This window comes from Eretmochelys imbricata, chromosome 26 (genome assembly GCF_965152235.1).
Source record: "Eretmochelys imbricata isolate rEreImb1 chromosome 26, rEreImb1.hap1, whole genome shotgun sequence".
NCBI lineage: Eukaryota > Metazoa > Chordata > Testudines > Cheloniidae > Eretmochelys > Eretmochelys imbricata.
In genome coordinates, this window is record NC_135597.1 from 9233087 (window position 1) to 9258063 (window position 24977).

Genomic DNA, 24977 nt, shown 5'->3' on the forward strand with positions numbered 1-24977 from the left:
AGCTTTTTCCTGGCTCAGGACAACTTGCCTCTGGCCCTAGGTTTCATTGCCCTTCATCTCCCAGGCTTTCTCTCAGCTCCACACCCTCTGCTTCTAGCCTCTCAGACTGTCACTCAAGAGAGGAAGTACCTAGTTACCTCTCACCTGGGTCTCCTCCCTCGCTTTCTCAGGCAGCCCTCCCATTGCCCTGGACTCCATCTTTTATGAAGAACCAGCTCCTTCCCAGCTGCACTTGGTCACCAATTATACCTGACACCCCTCTAGGTGCCACTTAGTGCCTAATTGGGTTCCGGCTCCTGATAACCCACAGTTAACCCGTGTGGGGTTTATAAATCTAATCACACTCCTATATTATTTAAATCATTTATCAATGGTATTTAAACTAAATCTATCATTGTACTATCTAAGTGCTAATTCATATACTATATAATATCTAGAATGTAATTATGAAGTGTATAATATCCTATATAATTACGTATTTTTTTCCTGCCTGGTTCTACTGTGTAATTCCATTGTGTGGAGGATTTCTATATTTGGCTTTGTTAAGATTTGGAATGAAAATGATTTTAGACTGATCCTCATAATCTCCAAGGCTACTACTTTCATGCCTTCTGCTTTTCTACTATAAACTAATCTTATTACATTAATGCAACTGGTAAACCCTCATACAAAAGTTTTATCATCCTGACATATCCTAGAGATGGACATGGTTGGTTGAGACGTGGATTCTAACTCTGTCAGAGACTCGAAGTGTTTGAAAAATATTCAAGATCTGGTTCATACCCAGCTCAGCTGCTTAACAAACACACGTGTCTATTGATGTGCTTTTCCTCTAAAAACCTCTTGAACAGGAGAAACCAAAGTTCAGCTTCTTGCTGCTCCCACTAGTACCAAATGTCACTTGTTGGAAGTGACACCCTGCATGTGCAGGTCTGAGAAATCTCACGCTGCACTACGTCACTTACCCCGTCCTCTGGTTCCTGTGTTTCTCATCTCTAACAATGGAGCAGTGGTGCCCAGGGAGATCAGAGGTTTGTCGATGCTTTCATTTAGGTCTGATTCATCAAAACATTAAGAACAGGTTTAACTTTAAATATATGCTTAAATCCCAAGGAAACCACTGGGATTGAAGCATGCATGTTTGAGTGCTTTGCTGAAAAGTGATGGACTTAAGCATGCTTTAAAAGTCGAGATCTGATTAGATATGTATGGACTCGATCTGGCTCTCCTTAGCAACACACACACAGAGCTGATCTGAAATTTTTCAACACAACCTTTTTTTAAATATGAAAATAATTCCCATTTATTGAAACTGCGCGCGAAACACGGTCTGTTACAACAAACCTCCCAACTAAAACAAAAATGTGAAGAAAACAAGTTTTAATTTAGATTTTTTTTAAAACAAAAAAAGGTCTTTTCTAGATTGAAAGGACTTTTTATTGAGAAATTTAAGCTAATTAGACCAAAAAGATTAAAAAAGAAAGAGGCAAAATCAAAATGAGAGATTTTGATTGACCTGAACTGATTTTTTTTCCCCCTAGTTCTTGGTTTTCAAACATTTCCATTATTTCAACTTTGCCTCCTGATTCAGGACAGAAAAACTCTTGAAATTTTGTTCTGGACAAGAAGCCAGTTCTGAACAGCTTCCTGCTTTCGCTACTAGACTATACTTGATCACACCATAATACGTGGGAAACCCTTTGTCTGATTTTCTAAGACAAGAGTATCAAGCTAACATGGTTAGGGAAAAACAGGCTTATGAATATGCATTCCATATGTAGGTTTATTGTTCTAACACACTATAATAGGATAATGGTTACTCTGTCCCAATTAGTTCTGTATTAGAGACAAACATGGGGAAATGTCCTTGTCATTACAAATGCAGTGGGTGTCCTAACAGGGTTGATTCTAGCAGTAAAATATTAATTCAGGACATTTTAATCATCCAAATTCCAGCCATTTTTATCCATTTGCCTAGCACGCCTTCTTCTCTGACCCACACCTCAAGTACCTCCCTGCCTGTTTATGCTTTTTCGCCTGTAGTTACATGCAAGGCTCCGAGCTATTTCACAAGACAGATGAAAGGTTCGTATCTGTAGCAGCTGTACTGGAATTAATATTGCTCTTGTTTTATTATCTCAGAATGCACAAGGCACTGTCTTTGCAGTGTGTATTGACGCAATAATGCGGGAGGAACAAGGAAAAGCAAGCTGCTACTTTCACTAGGTATGACACTAACAATGTAAGATGTAAAGTTGGAATCTTTAAGAGGAAGAAGTTAACCTGGAACAATAGCCAAAAAGCTAGTAGTCACTGATGAAATACATAAGAAAATATGTTGGAGGACGCAGTCAATACCACTGTAGTTATGATTTTAAAAGAGAGCAGAACTAAGATCATTTATCTAAAATCACCTGCTTTAAATTTAAGTGGAGGTTGGATAAAATTGTACCCAGCTCTGAAACATCCATATCACAACCCTACACATCCATGTCACAATCCTACCTCCCCACATCTGATGGCTTATCAGCAGTATTGCTAATTCCAAGAGTTTAAAAAAAGATGAGTTATTTCTTTTCTTTTAAATAATCAATGTTGGGTGCTGCTTTTTATTTGCATTTTGGTTTTTGATCCTTTAGGGTTCATTTCGGTCACACTTTCAAGATTTTCCTCCGCCGCCATAAAGGCGAGTAACTTACTTAAAAGAAAAATGAAAGATAGGATTCTCACAGAAATCTGGCAGATGGAGTTTTAAGAAAGCCACCAAATATCATGAATTTTTCAATGAACACATGAAAGTTGTTAGCATTCCATCAGTGGGGATTGAACCCTATTAGTCGGTAGCAAGTAAGCAATAGCTGACTCTTATTGTCTACGCAGATCACCCACTCAAAGGGACAAAACAGCCAGATACTGCTCAACCAACCCATCCCAGGTTCCCCGCACCACAGCCTTTCACTAGTTATGCTGCTATCTTATTTAGAGGCTGTTTGGAAGAATGGTTAGGGCCTAATCCAAGGCCAATAGAAGTGAGCAGAAGTCTTTTCACTTGACCTCAATGAATTTGGAGCGAGCCCAATGATATGCTCCAAAGTAACAACAAAGTAGAATCTAGAGCTGACCTGAATAATTAAAAAATGTATCTATTATTTGAGGACGGGGGGGAGAGGAGTGTCAAATAAATTATTTGCAAAATGATATTAGCGCTGTAGCAGAATGTCACAAGAAACAGCGGAAGGAAAACAATGTATAAACCAAGCTTTGATATTGCAATTTCCGTAGGCAGAGCTCAAAGACAGACGGTATCATTGTCCCCATGTTACAGCTGGGGAAACTGAGGCACAGAGGAGTAAACATCAGCCAGCAGCCCAGTAGAGGAGCCAGGAATAGAACCCAGGTCTCCCGAGTCCCAACTCAATGCTTTAATCACTAGGTAACACTGCCTCCGAGGGCCTGATTCTGGTCTCGCATCACTTTTGTGTGATGCGACTTCATTGACTTCAGCTGAGTGCCTCCAGATTTACAAGTGATGTAAGTGAGATCAGAATCAGGGCAACTGACTAATTCCATTTGGCTTTCAACAACAGCATTGAATGGCCTTACTTTAAATTCTGTGTTACACATAACACTCTAAATATACTGCTTGTTCCTTTTTTGTTTCAATGCAATTTTAGTCACAAAGTAAACTCACACCTCCCCCTTAAAATAAAAAGAGAAAAGAACACCTCTCTCATTCACACATGCCAAACTCCCACCAGGTTCTCTCTGAAAACTTGTCCAATAATATATACCTTCAAGCTGAACAGCTCCCATCCTCTAAATCTGTTTGGATTTTGCAATCTGGGCAGATTACTTCAACAAAAGAATGAACTGTTCAGGAGTCTAAATCCTATAAAGTTATTTATTCCGAGCATGATAACCCTCTAGGATCAAAATCTTGTAATTCACCATTTCATTCCAATTTTATGAGACACTGATGGAGTTAAAGCTCTCATCACTGGGACTTCAGGAAGACAGTGCCATGATACTACAGAGAAAATGCTACACGAGTTTTCTAAAACTGCTTCAGATTCTTCATACAAATGTGTGTAGGTTTGTTTGTTTGTTTTTTTCATTCCATCCAGAGGCTTATGAAAAACTGGGACCTGATCTAACTGTTCTAACGTAAAACTCCCATCAACTGCAGGATCAGGCCAACTGCCTTATATTAGTGAAAATGGCTGAGTCACAATGTTCAGTTGTACAGTCAATGAGAGAAAGTTAGCAGTCACCAAGTTCTGCAATGCAGCCATCTTTGGGGTGGAGCATGGTGGCTATTTAATTTATCAGCACACAGCAACAGTACACAACAGTTCAGGACAGAAAGTGCAAATACTTTTCACTAGGCTAAAACTACAGAGGGAATTTAAGGAAGTAGAATAATAGACATGTAGGACTGAGAAGCCTTCTGGTCCAGTTCCCTGCACTCAGGACAGGACTAAGTATTATCTAGACTATCCCTGACAGGTGTTTGTCTAACCTGCTCTTAAAAATCTCCGGTGACAGAGATTCTGCAACTTCCCTAGGCAATTTACTCCAGTACTTAACTACCCTGACAGTTAGGAATTTTTTCCTAATGTCCAACCTAAACCACCCTTGCTGCAATTTAAGCCCGTTGCTTCTTGTCCTATCCTCAGAGGCGAATGAGAACAATTTTTCTCCCTCTTCCTTGTCACAACATTTTATGTGCTTGAAAACTGTTACGTTCCCCCTCAGTCTTCTCCTCTACAGAATGTAATTACATAGTTTAGAGCCTTCCCCAAAGTTCAGAAATGTTAAGATCCAAGGGTGAAAATCTGTCCCATCAAAGCCAATGGGAGTTTTGCCACTGATTTCAATGTGATCAAGATTTCACCCCAGGGGCATGACCTGTTGAAACATGGACCAACTTGCACTTCACCAGGGTCTGGAGGTCTTTAGATTGGTGGTGTTTATTCAGTCCTGTCTCAAGCAGACATATCCTTGTTTATATTTCAAAACCATTTGCATTTCTAAAGGGAGAGAAATCCAAAGCACTAACTTGCCATATTATAACCTACTACACTGGCTCTTCATTTTTAATTTAGCTTCCTCCCACTACTCCAGGAGAACTTCCTTCCTTACTGCCGATGAAAAAATCACAAGACGTGGAAGTGAGAGGTTAGAAGCAACTCAGTGAAGAATGATGAATCAAAATAAGGATTTAAGCAAGGACGGATTATATTGCTGGGACAGATCCATGTAGGCTGAGTCAGGGAAGTACACAACACACCTCACTGTGCCTCATATCTCAATGGGAACTCACTGTGGTTTTTCCTCCACTACTTTCTGTTAGTCTTTTCAACTGGAGAAGAGCTGCTTTAAGTTGCAGTCAAAGCTCCATAGAAGGTCTTGATGATGGAAATTGCTGAGGCAGGTGTATTGAAACAGTGTGGATCGAGCCACTGTGGCCACATCCCCTTCACTGGCCAGTTCTGCATGCTATTTGAGCTACTATGGCTCCGCAGTGGTGGAGAGGTTGCTGCTACAACCTTCCTGATGGACTTTATGCCAAGGGCCTATAACAAAGCACTCACCAGCATGGTCTAGCATAGATCCTGGACTGTATCTGTCCTGTACACGGAGAAGATTTTCCCAGTAGGGATATTGGAAAGGATGAACTGGTTCAGTCCCCTTCTCCTGGACCGAACCCCAGGTAAGCCAGTAGGGAAAGAATGGGGCTTTCAGTCACAGCACACATTGTGGGGAGTCAGCTGAAGGCCACAATGCAATGGAAGCTCAGAAATGTTCCAGCACAGTCTGGAGATACTAGACTGGAATTTCCATACTTGTTTCCTTACTACACTGCAGGTTCTTAATAGCAAATGCTATTCATTTTTTGGTTGACAGTTACTGCAAAGCAAAGCAATTAAGCAGGTGCTTACCTGTAAGTGAATAGCCCCAATTCTCTTGTGTGAGACTCCTTATGCGCTTAAAGTTCAATAAATGCTTCACTGCGTTGTTGGATCGGGGCCTATTCTTGCACCGTCCTGGCAAATCTTCATATACTGACATGCGTCAGAAAGCACAAAATATATTTTAATTACTTGTTCAGGTTTGTTTTCCTGAACATTTTCCATGCAGCTATGCCTGCACCTTCTTCAGCAGATGCCGTGGGCCCTTGAGCTTCCTTTGATAGCACAAACAAGAGTGGCTATCTAAACACATCAATCCCACATATGGAAGTGAATCTGCATTTGGAAAAATCTCATGATTTGGGAAATTAGGGACTTGATCAAAAGCCCACTGAAGTAAATGGAGAAACTCTGACTTGAGTAAGCATTGGATCAGGTACTCAATCAAGCTGAACTCAAAAATAACTGGGTCAACTTCAGTTTTTAGCTTCGGAGTTGATTATGGTAAAAAAGAACGTCCATGTATCCCAAGTACTGTTATTATTATTAATAATTATTATTATTTTTTAAAACCCTTATATAATCGATGACATGCCAATAAATGTCTGTAACCACCACTTGCTAGTGAGCTTGTTTCATAATTCCATCTGCTCCTAAATTCAGTTTTGTTCCAGCTCTGCCTGGCCAAGTCAGATCCATTGAGAATCCAAAGGCTGAGAAAAAGGCCAAATGACTTCTGCATTAGAATTCCTTGAGCAAGTATTTCCTCTTTCCACATCCCTTTTTCAAAGTAAAAGTCAGCATATTTTTCCAACTTCAGTTTGTATCAAACAGTTCCTTTGGATACCAACATGGATCATGTATAATCCAGATGAGACTATTAAAGGTTTCCATACCACCTACTTACACCTGAACTTAAATAGCTTGAATGTTTTGGTTTCCTTTCACTTCCACACCCAGCCTCTGTAATCCACAACCTCCCTCCCCTCCGCAACCCCACTCAGGAAAAATAAGAACAAATACTATGAATCAAAGTGAACAAACCGAAGGAAATTCAGTTTTCATGCTCCCTCCCCCCCTCCCGCACTTGCGCCTAACCCCAAACTAATGATAACTAATATTTAGCACTGAGTTTGAGGTCACTCCAAAGGTGGCTCAGTATCATTATCCCCATTTATAAATTGGCTAAACTGAGGCACAAAGAAGTTAAGCCCCATGCCCAAGTTCACACACTGAGTCAGCAGCAGAGATTGAAATAGAATCCTCTTATTAGAACATTGGATGATTCAGTGCATCTCCAACATTATTCCCAGAACCCAATTGATTCTTATGCCAATTTAGATATAAGCAAAACTCAGACTGGGAAGAAAGCAACAACAGACACCTGTAAAATGCCCTAGTGGCTGCTACCAGGGGGCATACCCTTTGGTTGAAATAGCAACATAGTTCAGGCCATCTGCTAATATTCCTTGGTCCACCATCCACTGAGGCTGCTCTCTCTCACATTAGGCTCATAGTGTCACTAGCAGAAGGATATTTTCACCTCCTCCCAGGAGGATAAGAGAGTAACGCTACACCTCAGCCTTTTGAACAATTCTTCCAGCCTTGCAGTGGTTTGTCATTGCATAGAATTCCTCAAAAACAATGGGATGTCTGCATTGTTTGTCAGAATCCTTCAGCCAGAATGTGCTTTGGCAATGTTCACAGTGTGGGAGGGCTGCTGTTTACACAGGTAAAATAGAGTGCTGAAAAAGCATGTTACATAAGTGCATACCAGCAAACGTTACTTTAAATTCAGCTATCTTGGCTACAATTTAAATCTGATGTTTAATTACTCATGAAACCTGATTTATGCACTATATTTTGGAATTAATGATAGTACTTTAGTTCCATAGCATGTACGACCCTCAAAACCTAACAGAGTATGCCAGTCAAAACATGCTGATCTCTATCCATTGTAAACAAAGATATTTTCAGGAAAATGACCCAGTTGACACAAAGTCATGTATCAACACACTGTGAGCCAAATTCAGCTGTGATGAGTTGGCACATCGCCTAGTGACTTCAAAGGGAGCTGCACTAGCATTGGGCAGGATTGAATCTGGTCTAGTTTGAAGTTTTATTTTCAAACGGCTTCAGCAGGTGGGCTGATTGTTTCTTTTGTTAATTAACTGCAGAATTAATGAAGATTTCAATTCTTACTGAAACTGATAACGTACAGATCTGGATAAAGGTCCTCACCCTGCTCGGACCCCTTTATGATGAGTAAAGGGGCCAGAGTAGCAGAAAGGGGCCCCATAAGGCCCTTCCAGGCGCTGTGGAAGACAACCATAAGGACCTCATCCCAGGTTGGGGAAGGGAAGAGGGTGACCCTGCTGCAGATGCTCCCAACGCCTCGCTGATGTAGAAAGGTGGGAAGGAAGCAGAGAGGTTCCAAAGTTTGGGTCATTGATATGGAGGCAGGACTCAGCTATGTGCAGGCTATTGGTTCTTGGATAGCTGAACTTGTGGCCAATATCACGGTGAGCAGGCACCCCACTGGAGCTGTTGGCCACGCTTGGATCGAGACACACATGACCTCAGCTCGGAGTCTGCTTCCTCAGACCATGGGGGAGCTCATGCCATTGGAGACTGGCTTGGAATCCGGAGAAAGGGGTACTGGCAAAATAGTCGCTGGCTTCTCCCTGGGTGGAACCTTACAGAGAGGGGCAGCAGCAGTAACAGACACTGGTACTGTACGGCGGTCGGGGGCTGGAGTTAGGACCATATGAGCACTTCCAATCCCGGTACCAGGAGGGAGTCCCGCACAACAGGTGAAGCTGGCAGTGACAGGTTTAGCTCTCTTGGGCTGCCTCAAAAGCCTCCTAAGCTGTAGATGGACCTGGAAAGGATTCACTATCCTGCAGTACTCAAAGTTGCACCAACACTTCAGGGTTTAGTCGTAACGGACCCTTCCTGGTCTCTGGAGACAGCAATCCCTTCTGGCTTGCAGACTGTGTCTGGGGGTGCATCTCCTTTGAGCACGCCTCTCCTTGGTGCCTTCACTGTAGATTTCAAAGGCCACGGTACTGAGTCTTCGGGAGACTTACGTCATCTCTTAGGTACCTGCAACGAGGGCCTGCCACTTGACTCAGTCAGATCAGGGGGAGCACTCCTAACCGATTCCCATGTGCTTGGTATCCATTCCACCGCGAAGGCTCCGGGGTGGGTGAAGTGAAGACTCCATAAGCTGGTATTTGAGTCTGGCAGCCCTGTCCTTTTTTAAAATCAGGATTTGAACCCTCTACAAATATGATGTTGTCACTCACATGCACCTCTCCCAGAGACTTCAGGCAGCTGGGGTGTGGATCGCTCAGTCATATAGACTTGCTACATGAGCAGTAGGCCTTGAAGCCAGGAGATTAGTTTGCTATCAAGCCTTGTACCCACAAGGGAACTAGTGACCTGACTCCAGAAAAAAACCTACTTTAAACTTACTCTTATATCTACCTATGTATAAACACATTACACGAAACTAAAAAGTAATGCTCTAGGTACTGTATACACTAAAAGGGGGAAGACCTGCAAATACAAGAATCTCAGCTCCAACAACCATCGCTGGTCCTAGGAAGGAACTGAGTGAGGATAGGGGCAGTGCTGCCCTTTATGCCAGCATACAGTGGCACGAAGCACCAGAAGACACTTGCACTGCCCCAACGGCTTTACCACTGAGAGATAATTCTCTGACAAGTGTGCACAAGGTGTACACACACTTACAGTGCAATGGACATGTGCAATCACTTGAAGAGCCAACACTAAGCCTACATATATTTAGTTCCTTCTCACATAGTCATGGACTAACTGATTGTCACATGTGGGGTTGGGAAAGAATCTTCCCCAAGTCAGATTTTTTTGCCTTCCTCCGCAGCACGTGGGTGTGGGTCACTTGCCACTTATCTGGGTCTCTTTCACGTAATCTTTCCCCTGCCATCGCAGGGCCCAGGACACTGGTGCATCTCGGTCCCTCCTATTCCCTGCCCGCGGCAGGTAACAGTCCAGTCTCCCGTGGGCAGTGGTACTTTGATCTAATGTTGGTTGTTGGGTTTACTGTGCACATGCTAAGTGGTGCTGGTGGCCTGTGATACACAGGAGGTCAGCTGAGATGATCTGGTGTTCCCTTCTGGCTACAAACTCTATCACTCTATATTTAGAATCAGCATCTAATAACAGCATGATTCTAGCTTAGAGGTAGTAGATTCTCAGATCAACTGCTATCAGCATCAGCACCTGTTATGTAGGGAATGGTGATGAGTACAAAAGAGGGGGAAATGGTGCACTGTATTTAAACCCCATTGGATTTTAGTAATAATCTGTAGAACGGACAGTGATGGCCCTTTTGTTTATGAGCTAATTCTGGGGCTGTTAATAGGATTAGCATCCTGAGCAGATGCGGAGTAATTCATACCACATTTTTTTCCAAACACAAATCTATGCTGTACAGTTAGACCCACAATGGTAAAGACAAGTTAATGCCTGTAGTTCTCAAACACAATGCGGACATGTGTTTATCTTCTGAGTGGACATGATATTCTGGATACATTTACATGCCACATAACGGCAGCATGGGAACCCGCTAGACGCAGTCATTGTCAGATTACGACGGAAGGTAAAAGCAGCCTAAAATTATATCCCTATGTCTTTTCTTTTCCCATGGGAACTGACAGAAAATGCATCATTTTCTCATAATATTTTGGACCACCCTACTGAATTTAATAATACCCCTGTTATTGATTTTCTTCAGGATCATTTAGAAAAATTCTGGAAAGGAGACCACTCTCTATTAAATTCTACAGCTGTTTAGAGTAATTTCTATAGGTGTCGATTGGTTCTAATTCGCCCTGTAGGACAAGAAGAATTAAAGACTACAGTTTTTGATAAATTGTTTAAAAAATAGACAACTATTAACTTATTCCCCAAGTCATTGAAACCATAAAGACTGAAATTGTGTGGGTCAAAAATTGCCGTTTTAGCCTAATATGTAAATAATACCTTAAATTGTTCAATTTCATCTCTTTTTTTTGTAAAAAGTTGATTGAGAACACAAATTAAATTACTCTCATGAGCATTCTATTGATTTAATCGCAGTTCAATTATTTTCACACTGTGAGCATAGCTGTGCTGCTCAACTGCAGCAAAATGAAATCATTTATTCAGTTATGAAATGTGACATTGCTAAAACAGGAACCAGATTCAGACTTTGATCTGTTTCAGAATAGCAGCCACGTTCGTCTGTATCCGCAAAAAGAAAAGGAGGACTTGTGGCACTTGATGCATCCGATGAAGTGAGCTGTAGCTCATGAAAGCTTCGGCTCAAATAAATGTGTTCGTCTCTAAGGTGCCACAAGTACTCCTTTTCTTTTTGTAGACTTTGATCTGAAAGCCATGGGGAGCTTTGTTTCTGCTTTGTTGGAAATGGACACCTGACAAAAGGTCTTAATAAGATTCTGGTGGGACTCATTCACAATTAGCAATGCAAGGACTTTCTAGAGCCCATTCTTCTCAACGGTGTCAAGCTGCGTATCCATTTACCACTAAACCAAATCTTCATTTCTCCTCCCATCTCGCATACTGCAAAACTGGGGACTTAATTCTACTCTCAGCTGACCTCAGACTTGGGTAACTTTATTAAGTCGAAATATATTTCTAGATTTAAATTGGTGGAGAGAATCAAGCCCCACAAATGCCGTTTACAGTGTTTAGACTAACCCAAAATTTTCCTGGATCCTAAACACTTGCAAAAAACCTGGACCAGGCCCAGTATTGCCAACACCCAAGTGTTCAAAAAAGCCAGGCCCCTAAAGACAGAAGAGCGACTAGAAAATGTTTTCAAGCTTTTCTGTGAAACCTTCAGGACTCAAAACTTACTTACATAAATGAAAGCTGATGTTCTCATATAATCACCCTGAATCCCAGCAGTGGGTCTTTAAGAAAAACATTCAAGGTGAAATCCTGACTCCATGGAAGTCAATGACAAAACATCCACCACGATTCCACCCTAGATATCGAGGGCGTTGGCAACAAATACACACATTGAACTTTTGTACTTAAAACAGCTTCTGTCAAATTATATGTCATCCACATGCTGGATCTTTGGTGCTCATTTCCAACCCAGGTCCATAAACTTAAGATGTTTATTAGCATTTAGGGTGTGCTGTACCTTTTCTCCCTCGCAGGTGACTAGATAGATGTGGGGTAGGGCTGGTGGCGGTCGTGTGGGATTGTGTGTGTGTGTGTATAAGGTAGGTCGATTAATTTCTCTTATGCTGATTTTGTTGGTGAGTTATTTAATTTGATTGGGAATGAGTTGATAGGTCTTTTAATTTTGGTGTGTATTTCTTAAGAGATTGATAAGGGCCCCCAGACCACTGGATGGTTCTTTTATTTTAGTTTGTACAAATCTAACAATTGTTTGCAGGATCAGGGCCTAATGTCACTGCCGAGTTTAGTTTCTTGAGTTTTAGATTAATTTTATTTATCCAAACAGTAGGGAAATTAAATAGAGTTCATTTTAATGCCAAGTGTTTATACTTGTGAAAAAACAAAACAAAAAGGACGGAGCACAGTGCTAGAGTATATGAGGAATTGCCTGTTGATGAGTCACGTCTTAATACACGGTAAAATACCTTTGCTGTTTTATAGTAATGCAAGTACAGTGTGCAGAAGGAATCAAATTGATTGCTTCTTTAATTTAATCTCCCATTTCACACCAGAATGCCAAAATAGGGTAAGTCAGCCAGCCATGCTGTTAATAAATGGAAATTGAGGTCAAATTATTTCTTAGGGAATTCCATTTTATGTACAAATCATGTAAATTGGAACCACAATCTGAAATTATTATCTACCTGTTGGCTAAATAAGTAATAAGAATAATAAATAATACTTTGTGTTTACATCATGCCCGTCATCCAAGGACCTCAGTGCATTAAACTCACTTCAACTATTTAAGCCTTCTGCTACCAGTGTATTACCACCAATTTATTATTAATCATTATTAATTGTATTACAAGACCTTCTAAAGGCCCCAGTTGAAGCTGAGGCCAATAGCGCTAGGTGCTGCATGTAAGTAGTAATGGACAGTCCCTGCCCAAAGATCTTACAATTTAAACAGATACGCTAAAGGATGGGAGAAAGGAAATGATACTACCCAATTTTCAGATGGAGAACTGAGGCACAGAGATAAGAAGGCCAATGTCTGTTGTTGTGTTTGTTCTTTTTATTTGGGGGGGGGGGCAGGTAAACAGCAGTCTAACTTCAGGCTCCTAAATTAATATTTCAGCTCACAATAACTGGCATGATTTTCAAAATTCCCGAGCATCCACTGATTTCAATGGGAGCTGCTGGGTACTCGGCACTTTTGAAAATTTGGCCATGGATTTAGGAACCTAAATATGAATGTTTGGGTCCTAAATTTAGGCCACTATTTTTTTTTTTTTCAAAATCTCATGTGTGACTTGCCCAAGATGATGCAGATAGCCTATCACAAAGCTTGGAACGGCATTCAGATCTCCTGAGTTAGTGCCTTAACTACAAGACCATCCATCATCTTGAGTACTGGCTGGAAAGGAAGAATGTCATCTACTGAATCTCCCACAATTCTTTCGGTCACATGTAAGTACTCCTTGGTAGAGTCACCAGCCAAGTAGTGACCCTCCAATGCTACTTAGCTTGTGAAATTAGCCTCCATGACCGTACAGGGTAGAACAGCTTCAGTTCTAAAGACTCTACTGAGGTCATTAAACTCCTAGCTACTTAATTTTAAAATGGTCAACCTCTTTTCATAAAAGCACAACCTTTTAGGAAATTAGCTTTGTATTTTCTTCCACACTGAGATTCTTTGATTAAAAGATATATTTTAATCTCTGGAAGGATGCCACACGTGTACATTTTTAAATTAATTTTTGCTAACAGCTCGATCTTTGAAAGATCAAAGTTAGTCTTTCTATTTAGGTCAGCCATTTCCCTTCCCTCCATGAAATGAACCAAATGAAAGCTTATACATAACGCTATTTAAAAAAACAACATCAAGTCTTTCAAGGTATTTGCATGTTCTGTAGCACTAAATGAGTAGACAGAAATGTACAATAGATGGAAAATTGTTGCTTAATTTGGTAAAGTAGGAGCCATCCAAAAACTTCAGATCCCAACCTCTGTGATTTTACTCAGGGGTCAGAGTTCTGATCTTTATTGTACTATCTTGAGGAATCTACTCTACTAATACAATCCACACACTAGGCAAAGTCTAGACTCAGCTCATTGTTGACAAATATAAGAATCTTAAGTTTGGCTGCTCCAGAATTCCCCCTCTCAGTTCTGCTCAGCCCGCACACTAGATCCTCTCTTTCCAAAGAGTCACTGCCAGGTCTCAAACAGCCACACGGGGGAATGAGCAGCAGAACCCTTTCCCATTGGAACCAGCACCTACTGAGAGGTGGAAAGTTCGGTCAAACACCATTGGCTTCTTACAGTATTGTACACATAAAACCACCAAACTTCAGTTTAGCAAAAGTTATCAGCTAAAATTCAGTTCAACTTCAGCTTGTGGAATTCCTTTAAAACTGCCTGCTCGGCAGAAATGAGGCCAGATCTTGCCACCGATGATTTAGAAGGGAGCAGAGTTGGCCCCTTAGTGTGAAATCTGGGGCTCAGTCTTGAAAAGCTGAGCACTCTGGCCCCAATCCCGCAAAGCATTTTACCACGTGCTGAACTTTAAGGACATGGAACCATTCAAGAGCTGAAGTGTTTTGCCGAATCAGGGCCAGAATGCTTGTAGGATCAAGCACTTGGTGCACAAACATTTTGAAGCCAGCTGGCATTACTTTACTACACTCTTGGACTAACCAGAATGAAGATTCTTTAAAATCTGTTGCCCAGTTCCTCATGTCTCCCAACCTCTGAGTACTCCTAAGGTGTGTGTTTGTTTTGGTTTTGTAAATTCTACAGAATAAAACCTGGGGAAATTTGGGGCCAAACCACCTATAAACTATCGTGTATAATATGTAGGCTTGGAAGGACTAGATTTTTTAATAAGTTAATGTTGGTAACCGTCAATTTCTTCATAAAAACACAAACCAATGAAAAAAACATTTCCACTGATAATATTCAAAATGTACAGATCGTTAGTTTTAAAAACTTGTTGCTTTTGAATTTATTAGAGTTTGATGTAGGGATTAGATAGATTAATGTGACATTCACAATGTGTGCTAATCATTCAGCTTTAAATTTTGTATCTCAGTGTCTATTGTCATTAATTATTGTCGAACCTGGCTACTGTCTGATCCCCCCAAACTTTCCCACAATTGTAAAATTTAAATAAATAAAAACCTTAAAAAAAAAAAAAAAACTAAAAAACCCTCAGTACTATCCATCGAAATTATGAAAATATAAACACTGAATTCTGCCAAGCCTCATCACAGGCCTGCTGGGCGTACATATCTCTTTACACAGTACAAAATAGAACGGCATTCCTATCTATAGATATCCATTGTCTATCCACTTTTTTTTAATTTAATCTTTTCGATATGTGAGTTTATGAGGTATTCTCATAAAAGCTGTGCTTGGTAGTCATTACTATGTTGTAAGATTGTCCGTTAATAATTATGTTGCTGTAAGATTAATTAATTGCCTCGAGCTTATTATACAGCTGTTTTATTTTTACTATCGTTCAAATATAAAAATGTGCCTGTGGACGTAAAATAGGTTGTATTTTATACGCCATGTGCATGCCTGCACGCACCACAGATAGATGTAATCTGAGGCACTGTTTCATCCTACAGTTCATAAACAGTCAGCTCTAAAATAAATCCCTGTCTCATTGTGGAGTGGAGTGTTGCCTAAGATTTGCTGGACGCAATTTTAATCTGGGGATTTAATGCCTTAAAAAGAGCAGCCCAACTAAAAAGCTGGCATAGCACAGAAAACAATTTAGTAGATTATCATAGCGCTAAATTGTAGCTCCAGAAAAGCATATGTGGACTTTCCAAAAATAATCTGACAGTTTATCAAAAGTGGCAGGTGCTGCCCTGGGTTGTCAGCATAATGGCGAAGAAGATATAAACCATATATAGTAGTGGATGGCAGTGTTAGAAAGCAAATGGGAAGAAAGAAAAAAAAGAAGAAAAAGGAGAGGGACAATACTAATTAGCATGCCAAACTGATGATGGCTGGGTTAATGTGGGTGAAGAATACTAATGCGGTCGGTATACAAGGAGGATGAATTTGAAGTGGCATCCCCTCAAAACCCTGCCAGGGAGTAAGAATTTTGTCAGTGATGCTATTACTAAACACTTCACTATATTATATAAAAATATATGAAATATGATATGTCTTTTACCTCCAAATGCCATGGGTTTTTTTTTTTTGTTTGTTTTTGCTCTTAGCAATAGCTGCTCTCCTTTGAATCTTGTTCTTTTATTCAATCAGAATAGAGTGTTTTTTCCGCACTTGGCATTATTGTATTTAAGTGCAATTCTTCTCCATTGTCATTGCAGCAGGCAAATAATGAGGTGAGTTGATAGGATGAGACGTTGCGCTACACGTTTTTTGATAGCACTAGACCTCAGGGACAGGAGAGAGTGATTACACTTAGCATACGTTGCCACAAATATACACTTCGGTGAGTGTGTTTAACACTAATCGAAAATTTGAGAAAACTCATGAGCAAATGAGATCCATACTCAATGAAAATATTTCATCTCCAGCCCAAGGTGAAAACGCTGTAGTCATTACTGACACCAAACAAAAGTTAGCTGTAAAGCAACATCATTAGGCCAAAGCAAGTATAAGCTTTGGTACTGAAATACTTCGATTCTCTAGAACAACAGGTTCAGGTGCCGGTAGGGTGAATTTAGCTCTCATCTTCTATAGTTAACAAAGCTCTGTGCAATTTGCTGCATGTAGACTCATAGACTATCAGGGTTGGAAGGGACCTTAGGAGATCATCTAGTCCAACCCCCTGCTCAAAGCAGGCCCAATCCCCCATTTTTTTTTGCCCCAGATCCCTAAATGGCCCCCTCAAGGACTGAACTCACAACCCTGGGTTTAGCAGGCCAATGTTCAAACCACTGAGCTATCCCTCCCCCCAAAATAGTGATCATTCAAAAGTGATCTCCAAAATATATGCCATCTGCTGTGTACTGAGCAGTTATAAAAACTGGCCAAAATTTGGTGTCACAATCTGATCCCAGTTGTAGGTGATGAACAATAGGAAAAATCTGCTCCTTACTGACTTCCTGAAGGTCACAAAGTCTGAGAAAGCACCAGGCTTTACAGCCAGGTTTCCTCTGTCTCACGCCGGTGCCTGAACCGCAAAGCCATCCTTCTCATTAAGTCAATTTTCTTTATTCAACAAAAGAGAGAGAGAAGACTTTTTATGTAAGAAAAAGATGGCAGGAGAAATGATTACATTATTACATAAAAATACCTCGTATTGATAAATTCTCTGACCAGATAGCAATGCAGCTGAATCTGTCTGTCGGAGAGTGTTCGACTGAAGACAGGAATAGTACTGAATTTCTTTACTTATCCCATTTCGTTACAAGTGTAACTTTGTCCTTTGAAGAGTAACAAGTAATTTGTTTAGTGGTGAGAGCTGTTGATTTTGATGGAGGTGATCCTTGTCCTCCATGTACCTTCTAGTTATATGGAGCCTGTTTTACAGGTGAGGCACAGAGAAGTAAAATCGCTTGCCCAAGGCTAACTCACTGTTACCGTCAGGAACTGAACACAGGGAATTCCCTGGCTCTAACCACTAGACAATATAACTGGAGCAATGGACAGGGCAGCAATTTTACCAAGTAAAATTTTCAGACAAGCCTAAGTGACTTAGGAACTGGAGTCCCAATTACTTTCAGTGGTAGACATGTCAGTCACTTTGGAAAATAGAACTTGGGCACGTCTGAAAACATGACATGCTGTTATCATCATGTAGCGGTGATGCCCAACCACGTGTTCAGTGCTGCATAAGACACAGAAAAAAATTCAGCCCCTGCTCAAAGCGCATTCAGGATTTATCAGAGTGCACCCCAGGGAGAGGGACCGGAGGAGGATTGCAAGTGGCTCCTTCTTACATCATTCCGTGTGCATCATTCTGCACTCAGTTCTTAGGCAGCGTAGGCTCTCTGAGTTCAGGCTGAATGCTGACAAAGAGCTTCTATTCTACCGTGGTCTTACCTCGCCCAACCATTGTGCCTCCCCAGTCTGACTGCTTCAACACTGGCTAATCCTTGTCTGTGCATTTAGTGACATTACAGCACTCTCTAAGCAGTCGCGGTGCGTTTCCGTCTCAGCCAAACGCTCGCCGACGTACAAAATGCCAGGGTTAGAGAGAGGTGGTACATCTGAGCACTCGAAGTGGTACAGCCATTGCTCGTAGGATTTCACCAAAAAGCTGCTGCACCTTTAAGACATTTGGCACGGAAACAGAACTTGGCCAGCGGAGCCAAATCTTACACAAGCTCCTTTTATTTAGTTTGCTGCTCAGGAGGGGGAAGGAGAGCAACTGTGGCAGAAACAACGTGTGACAGGAACACAAAACAAATGCCTGAATTTCAACTAGAATTCCTCACCACCACCACCACCTCAGAATCAAATGCACAGCACAGTCTCTTCTCCCCTCACTCTTAACTGTTAAAGGATCCTTAGGTCCCTTTTTCCTCCCCTCTGGCAGTAACCTTGTTCAACATGAAAAATAGTTAACGGTCAATTAAATAAAAAAATGGCTGTCAAAGGAAGTGCTGTAAATCATCTAGTCAATGGTCAGGCACAACAAATGGCCACCCTAAAGTACCTAGCATAGTGCAGGGTCTGCAAGAGGTGTGAGAGAAGAATTTGGCATGGTTTCAAAAGAAAAGTTCAACATTTCAGGGAGAATTTGAGATCCAGCTCACTTGTGGGGCCAAAACCTTTTTATTTCTTTCTGAAGTCTTCATGAAAGATTTAAAATAAATAAATAAATTAATAAATAAATAAAAAGAGTTTGCTCCTCTGTGTTTCAAGTAAGAGAGACCAACAGATCAGCTGTGGTAATGACAAAAGCGGATGGCTTGGTGCCTGATTCTGATTCCACTTGCACCAGTGTAAAGCTGGCATAAATTCACTGAAGTAAAGAGTCACATTGGGGAAAAGTTGGTGACAGCTCAGAAACAGGACCCAAAGAAATATGAACAAGCACAGTGGCACGACTGAATATCTAAGGCTTGCATACCGGGCATGTGAAAAAGAACAGGGATGGGAAATCAGTTCTTTATAATACCTACTATTATTATTGGTTATGCTGTAGCACCTAGAGACAACAACTGAGATCAGGGCCCCATAGTAATAGGTACATAGTAAGAGAGAGTCCCTGCCAGGAGAAGTTCACAGTCTAAGTACACAACACAAAGGAAAAGACGTTATATCCCCCTTTTTTTTTAACAGATGGGAAACTGAGGCACAGAGAGATTAAGTGTCTTGCCTGAGGTGTCATGAAGTTTGACCTGAATTGTTGCAGATCTGCTGAGCTCAAGACCATCCTTCCTCTCAGTTCAGCTCTAATTGAGAGGAAATTGCTTGGAATCCCCGAGTTTAGTATCCTTCTATTGGTTAAGGGGTAGAATGTGCCTTGCTGTTTACAGGTGTGTGCAATGGGGGATGCAGGCCAGGAGCCTTTTCTCCCTCACTTTTTGCCCTGGTGTAGACTCCTAGTTCTTGACCTCCCAGCACATGATGACTGGGGAGGGAGAAGGTAAGCAGCCTTTTCTCACTCCCTTGGTCCTCTGTAAAGGTGACAAGCACAGTGCTTGTTCTCATACGAGTATAAGGAGTGGAAGACGGTAATCTTCCAAACCAGCAATTGCTGTGGCCCACCTCAACAGCCCAACAGGAATACACGGAGACCGCCCAGTGCCACACCCTGTAAAAGTGAGTGTTTCTGAGCAGCGTCTGGGGACTGTGTGCCAGCACTACGGTCACCGACTGTCCTCCCACCTCAGCACCACACAGACTCATAGAAAGGTAGGGCTGGAAGGGACCTCAGGAGGTCATCTAGTCCTGTGCTGAAGGTTACCAAGGGAGGTTGTGGAATCCCCTTCATAAATCTCGGAAATCTTGCAAAATCCAAGCCAAAATTTAGATTTCAAAGCAATTCCAAAACACAGCAATTCTACCAAAGACCTACTCTACCCTTGAGTCAAATAAATTTGGAAAGAGCATGTAGCATCTTTCAAAGACCTGCCACTCTTTGGCATGACATCAAGCTCCTTACCATCTTTCTGAGACACAGCCCAGCACAGCTCCTTGGCCTTGAGTAGAACTACGCCGATTTACACCAGCTGAAGCTCAGACCCTCTGAGAACAATTTCAAGCTAACACGCTTTCAGAACGTTTGTGGTCTGCAAGCGTTTTTAGTTAAAACCACTGGGTCAATCAGTGTTTGTAAAACGCATGGAGATCCTATTGCGAAAGCTGCTCTGTTAGAGCACAGCAACTACGTTACCCGCTGCCCTCCTGTCAGATTTCACAAGCTCAGTGGCACTAGGCTGGCTCAGGCTTGGCGTGGCAAATCTCTAAGTGATGCAAGAAGTGGTGGTGCAATGACTGTGTTCAACAAATGGCACCCTCAGCTTCTGCTCCAGCACTGAACCAACACCCCTGTATGGTGCTCGGAGGTACAGGGCTGCTGGAGATACTGTTTTTGGATGAGCTACCACCCGGGTGTCCTGATGAGCTGTGTTAATTAAAGATCCCATGGATAATTAATTGTAAGAGTAGGGATGTTACTGCCTGGTCTCCTGGACTATTTCTAGCTTGAGTTAATAATGTCTACCTAAATTCCCTTCTGCCATTTCAGTTTTCTTCTTAAGCCCTTGTAGAGTTATCCTGTGCTCGGACAGAAGAGCTCTCACTTTTAACTCTAAAGGCGGCGGATGTTCATAGGGTTGTGAAGCAATCCCTATGCAGGGTGTGCATATCGCTTTGTTTATAAGGCACTTTGAGATGAAAGATGGTCTATAAATCATTTAGTTTTTAAAATGATTGCCGAGATTTTTGAAGGAGGATAAAGGGATGAGGTGACCTAATCTTGTTGAATGTCACCAGGATTTGCGTGCCTAATTCCCTTGGGCTACTTGGAAAATCGAAGCCAACTTGCCACATGGCAATTCATTGCACTCTGTACTGCAAAGCCCTCAGGTTGTGGGCAATTATTTTATTCTTAATAACCATTATGAATAATTAATGACAATACAGTGCCCCTAGCCTCAAAACTGTACATACAACAAATCCAGGTGGAGTTCTCAAGCTCGTTGATGTTTCATAGCTCTTTGCAACAATAAAGGATGTCTTCATACTCACGTATGGGCATAGCAACACATCGCATTTGGGTGTCCTCATCAAGGAGATAACGCTTTGATTTGCTCACACCCAGTAAGAAAACGGACCATGAAAATGTAACTAGAGAGAGTTGGAATTTTCAGAGCCAGCAGACCTGAGATGGGGAAGCTGTCTCACATGAGAAACTTGAATTCACCATTTTCTTGGTAAAGTATGATTAAGATGAAGGTCAATTAGCTCCAACAGGATTTGAATTCCAGGGCAAAATACTATTCCATGACAGTAAGGTAGCAGAATTTGGCTTTTAATGAATTCCATCCAACACACACTGCAAGGCATTATCTAGACTAGGAGGATGAAGTATATTGTAGTCAGCAAACATGTTGAACAATACATCTTAATTAATGCATAATTGAACACAATTGCATTAACTATGGTCATCTTACACATTTTCAACTCCACCACTTTTGTCTACAGTCGGTGCTAAATTGAATTTTAAAACTTGTTAATTGGTACTTTACCCATCACACCTCATTTTCCTCGTGAAAATATTTGGCTCAAGAGGGGCCAAATATTAACCTCATTTTGTAGAGGGGGAAACTCAAGAAATTAAGGGACATGTTAAAAGTCACAGTCATGGAGTCAGGAATGATTCTATGAACACAATTTAAGCCAGTCCCCTACATTATCCACTAGATCACACTGCTCTCCCTTACCAATTTATAACTTGTTAATGATCTGAATACTCTAGACATAACTGGGTTGTTTTTCTTGTAACACTGTTCAGTTACATCAGTTGCTAACCTTTTTCATCTCAATATCCCTGCAGCAGACAAAGTTTTGTAGAGCAACTGATATATACAATAAGCTGCATCTTTGTTCTGTTTTTAAAGTTTTACAAGTTACTTTTTGAAATTCTTGTCAATAAAGCTTGGGGGGAAAATTGCCTGGTAGAAGAGGCTGCTGCTTTCCTTCTGTTAAAAACTAAAATGTTCTGCAACAACTTCAACTTCCTTGTTGTTTCATTTCTTCAAAAGATATGTCCATCAGAGTGAGTGCATTGTTCATGAAAGTGAGCTTTCAGCACTAGTGTTAACCAGACTTCCTTCACACACGCCTGTTAATGCAACTCAGCTTCCCTAGCCAACGTGTTACATTTATGGGTGGAATTTTCAGTCTTGCTGACTCCAAACACGCAAAAATTATGAATCAGCTCCTCTCCCCCAATTTATATTTTAAAGGATAATATACTTGGGGATATTTTTTTTATTTGTCTTGTGTTCTGAGCGCCTTTAGGTATCACATTTTTAGACTTTTCTCTCTACAACTATAAGAACTAGAAACTTGCTTAAAAAATGAAAGTCGAAGGTTCTTGTGTAATCACATGACTCCAGGAGCTGGGGTTTTACCAAAACCAACCAACACACACTCACTGAATATGCAAGACAAGCAATAAAATCTTGAAAACTGGCAACACTGCATTTTCAAAAGCAGTCCATATTAGCTTAACTCTGCTCCCATGGAAGTTAATGGTAAATCTCTCACTGATTTCAACAGGAGAGGAGTTCAACCATCTTTGAAAATATCACTTGATGGGTTAACTACAGCAGGTCTGGACGGAGCTTCAGTGTGGATACACATCCAAAGATCTGGATGCTTATTTGAACCGCAAGTCTGAAGAGCTGGGCTTCATGTGAAGTCTTGTGCATGGTATTTTGGGGCTTCTGTATTTGGTCATAGGAAGATAATGGGCAGCAGCAATCCTGTTGCATGAAAATGAAACATAATTGTGGGTGTGGGGCAAGTTATCCTATTATTTTTAATATAAACAAAAAGACCACTCTGGGTATGAGTCAGAATTTTCAGTGAGAGTTCAAGCCAGTTCTTTCTTCATCCAAACAGGCTGGCAAATCCCTTAATTATCAGCTGTACAAACTGTATGCTGGTTTTACGATCTGCACAAACAGGAGTTTGGGATACAGCAGTGATTACAAATGATTAAGACCAATGGAGATTATCCCAAAGCTAGAGACCACAGACCTCCTTTCCATTTGCACAGCATGCAATCCCAACCTCCTCAGAGCCAACGTACCAATCCTTTGCAATGGCCAACAGTCCTGCAAAAAGTAACTGTCTGTGAAAGTCAACTGAGAAAAGGGACAATCACTCGAGACATGTATTTTGCCTTTCCCATCCCTTCTCTCCTCACATATCCTCACAGTATTAGGGGGGAGTTATTTTGTCACTACATCTGCTAATAATCTCCCCTCACACATTAGGAACAAAATGAAAGTGCTGAAAGAAATGAGTACCCATTCTGCTCTATCCCTCTGTCTTTTAAAGGAGGGTAGAAGAGAAATTTTCCTGAGCTGAGTTAAAATTGCCTGATCCCTCCTTCTCCCCTTAGTTATCTTTCTACTGCTGTCAGTAGTCTGGCCTCTGGATCACCCTGTCCTGACACATACACAAACTATACAACATTCAGTATGTGCTTACGGCACCCTGGTCTTCTTGAACATGACATTTTGTTTCAGCAGCTCTGCTGGAACCAATGGTCAGAAATCCTGGAGCTTTGAAATATTTTAACCTTTACTTAAGGGTAGGATTCACTTTGAGCCTATTAAGAGGTATGTTCCCACTCAGACTTGCCTCAGAAATGCAGGCTTTTCAAAGTGAACAGTTAAAAAGGTTCATCTGTGAGTAGACAAGTTCAGTGGTCCAAGGCATCTCTGATCTTCCCATCTTTACACCTTCTGTGAAGTTTCAGCATGTGAACTACAGCCGGGAGGACTTGTTCACATCTTGGCTTCGGGTGGAACACACTGTTGCAGCAGTGCCTGATGAGTAGCCCTGAGTAGCCTTTTTTCTGCAACTAGTGCAATTAGCCCGGGACACTGAAGACCTGAGTTAACGTCCTTGCTCTGCCACAGATTTCCAGTGTGACCTTGGGCAAGTCATTTAGCCTCTCTGTTGCTCAATTCCTTCCTTATCTGTAAATAATAGCACTCCCCTACCTCCCGGGTGTGTTGCGAGGATAAATATATAAAAGATGGTAAGGGGCTCAGATAATACATTACCCAAAGTAGATTGAACCCTTGTCTGACCATGGAGAAATAAACACATGACTACAGCACCAGGAATTGACATCCTTGTACCGATTCCCCTGGTCCAGCTGCATTTTAAGAGACTGTATACACAATCAAAATAAATGCAACTGGATAGGGAAGGGTTTGGGGCACAAGTAGGAGTGACACTGGGTTTGGATGGCAGACATATTTTCCCCACCCACCTACTTGCCTTCCCAGAGGTCAAAATAGAGAAAAACCTATCATGTGTTCAAAAGAATTAGAGACATGTATTGATGTACCATCAAAAGAAAAAAAAAGTGAAAAGGGCATTTTCATCACCTCTGAAAGCGGTGATCAAAGCAAACTTGTCATCTTATTACAAAAGCAATCAATGCTGCTCGTTTTCTTGCTTTTATGTCATAATCTATGCTGGAGAAGAATTACACTGATTGCTTTGCCAATGCTAGAAGGATCTTGATCCAGAGCAGGAAAGGGCTCGTCTGAAGGAATGATCTTTTTTTGAATCCTTGTAGATACATGGATTGGATAATGGAATGCTTTGACATGAAGCTGTCTGGAGTGTGACTGCAGGAACAAATGATAGCTAAGTCAGTGCCTCTAAACATGGTTTTAGGGCCAGTTCCAAAGCCAT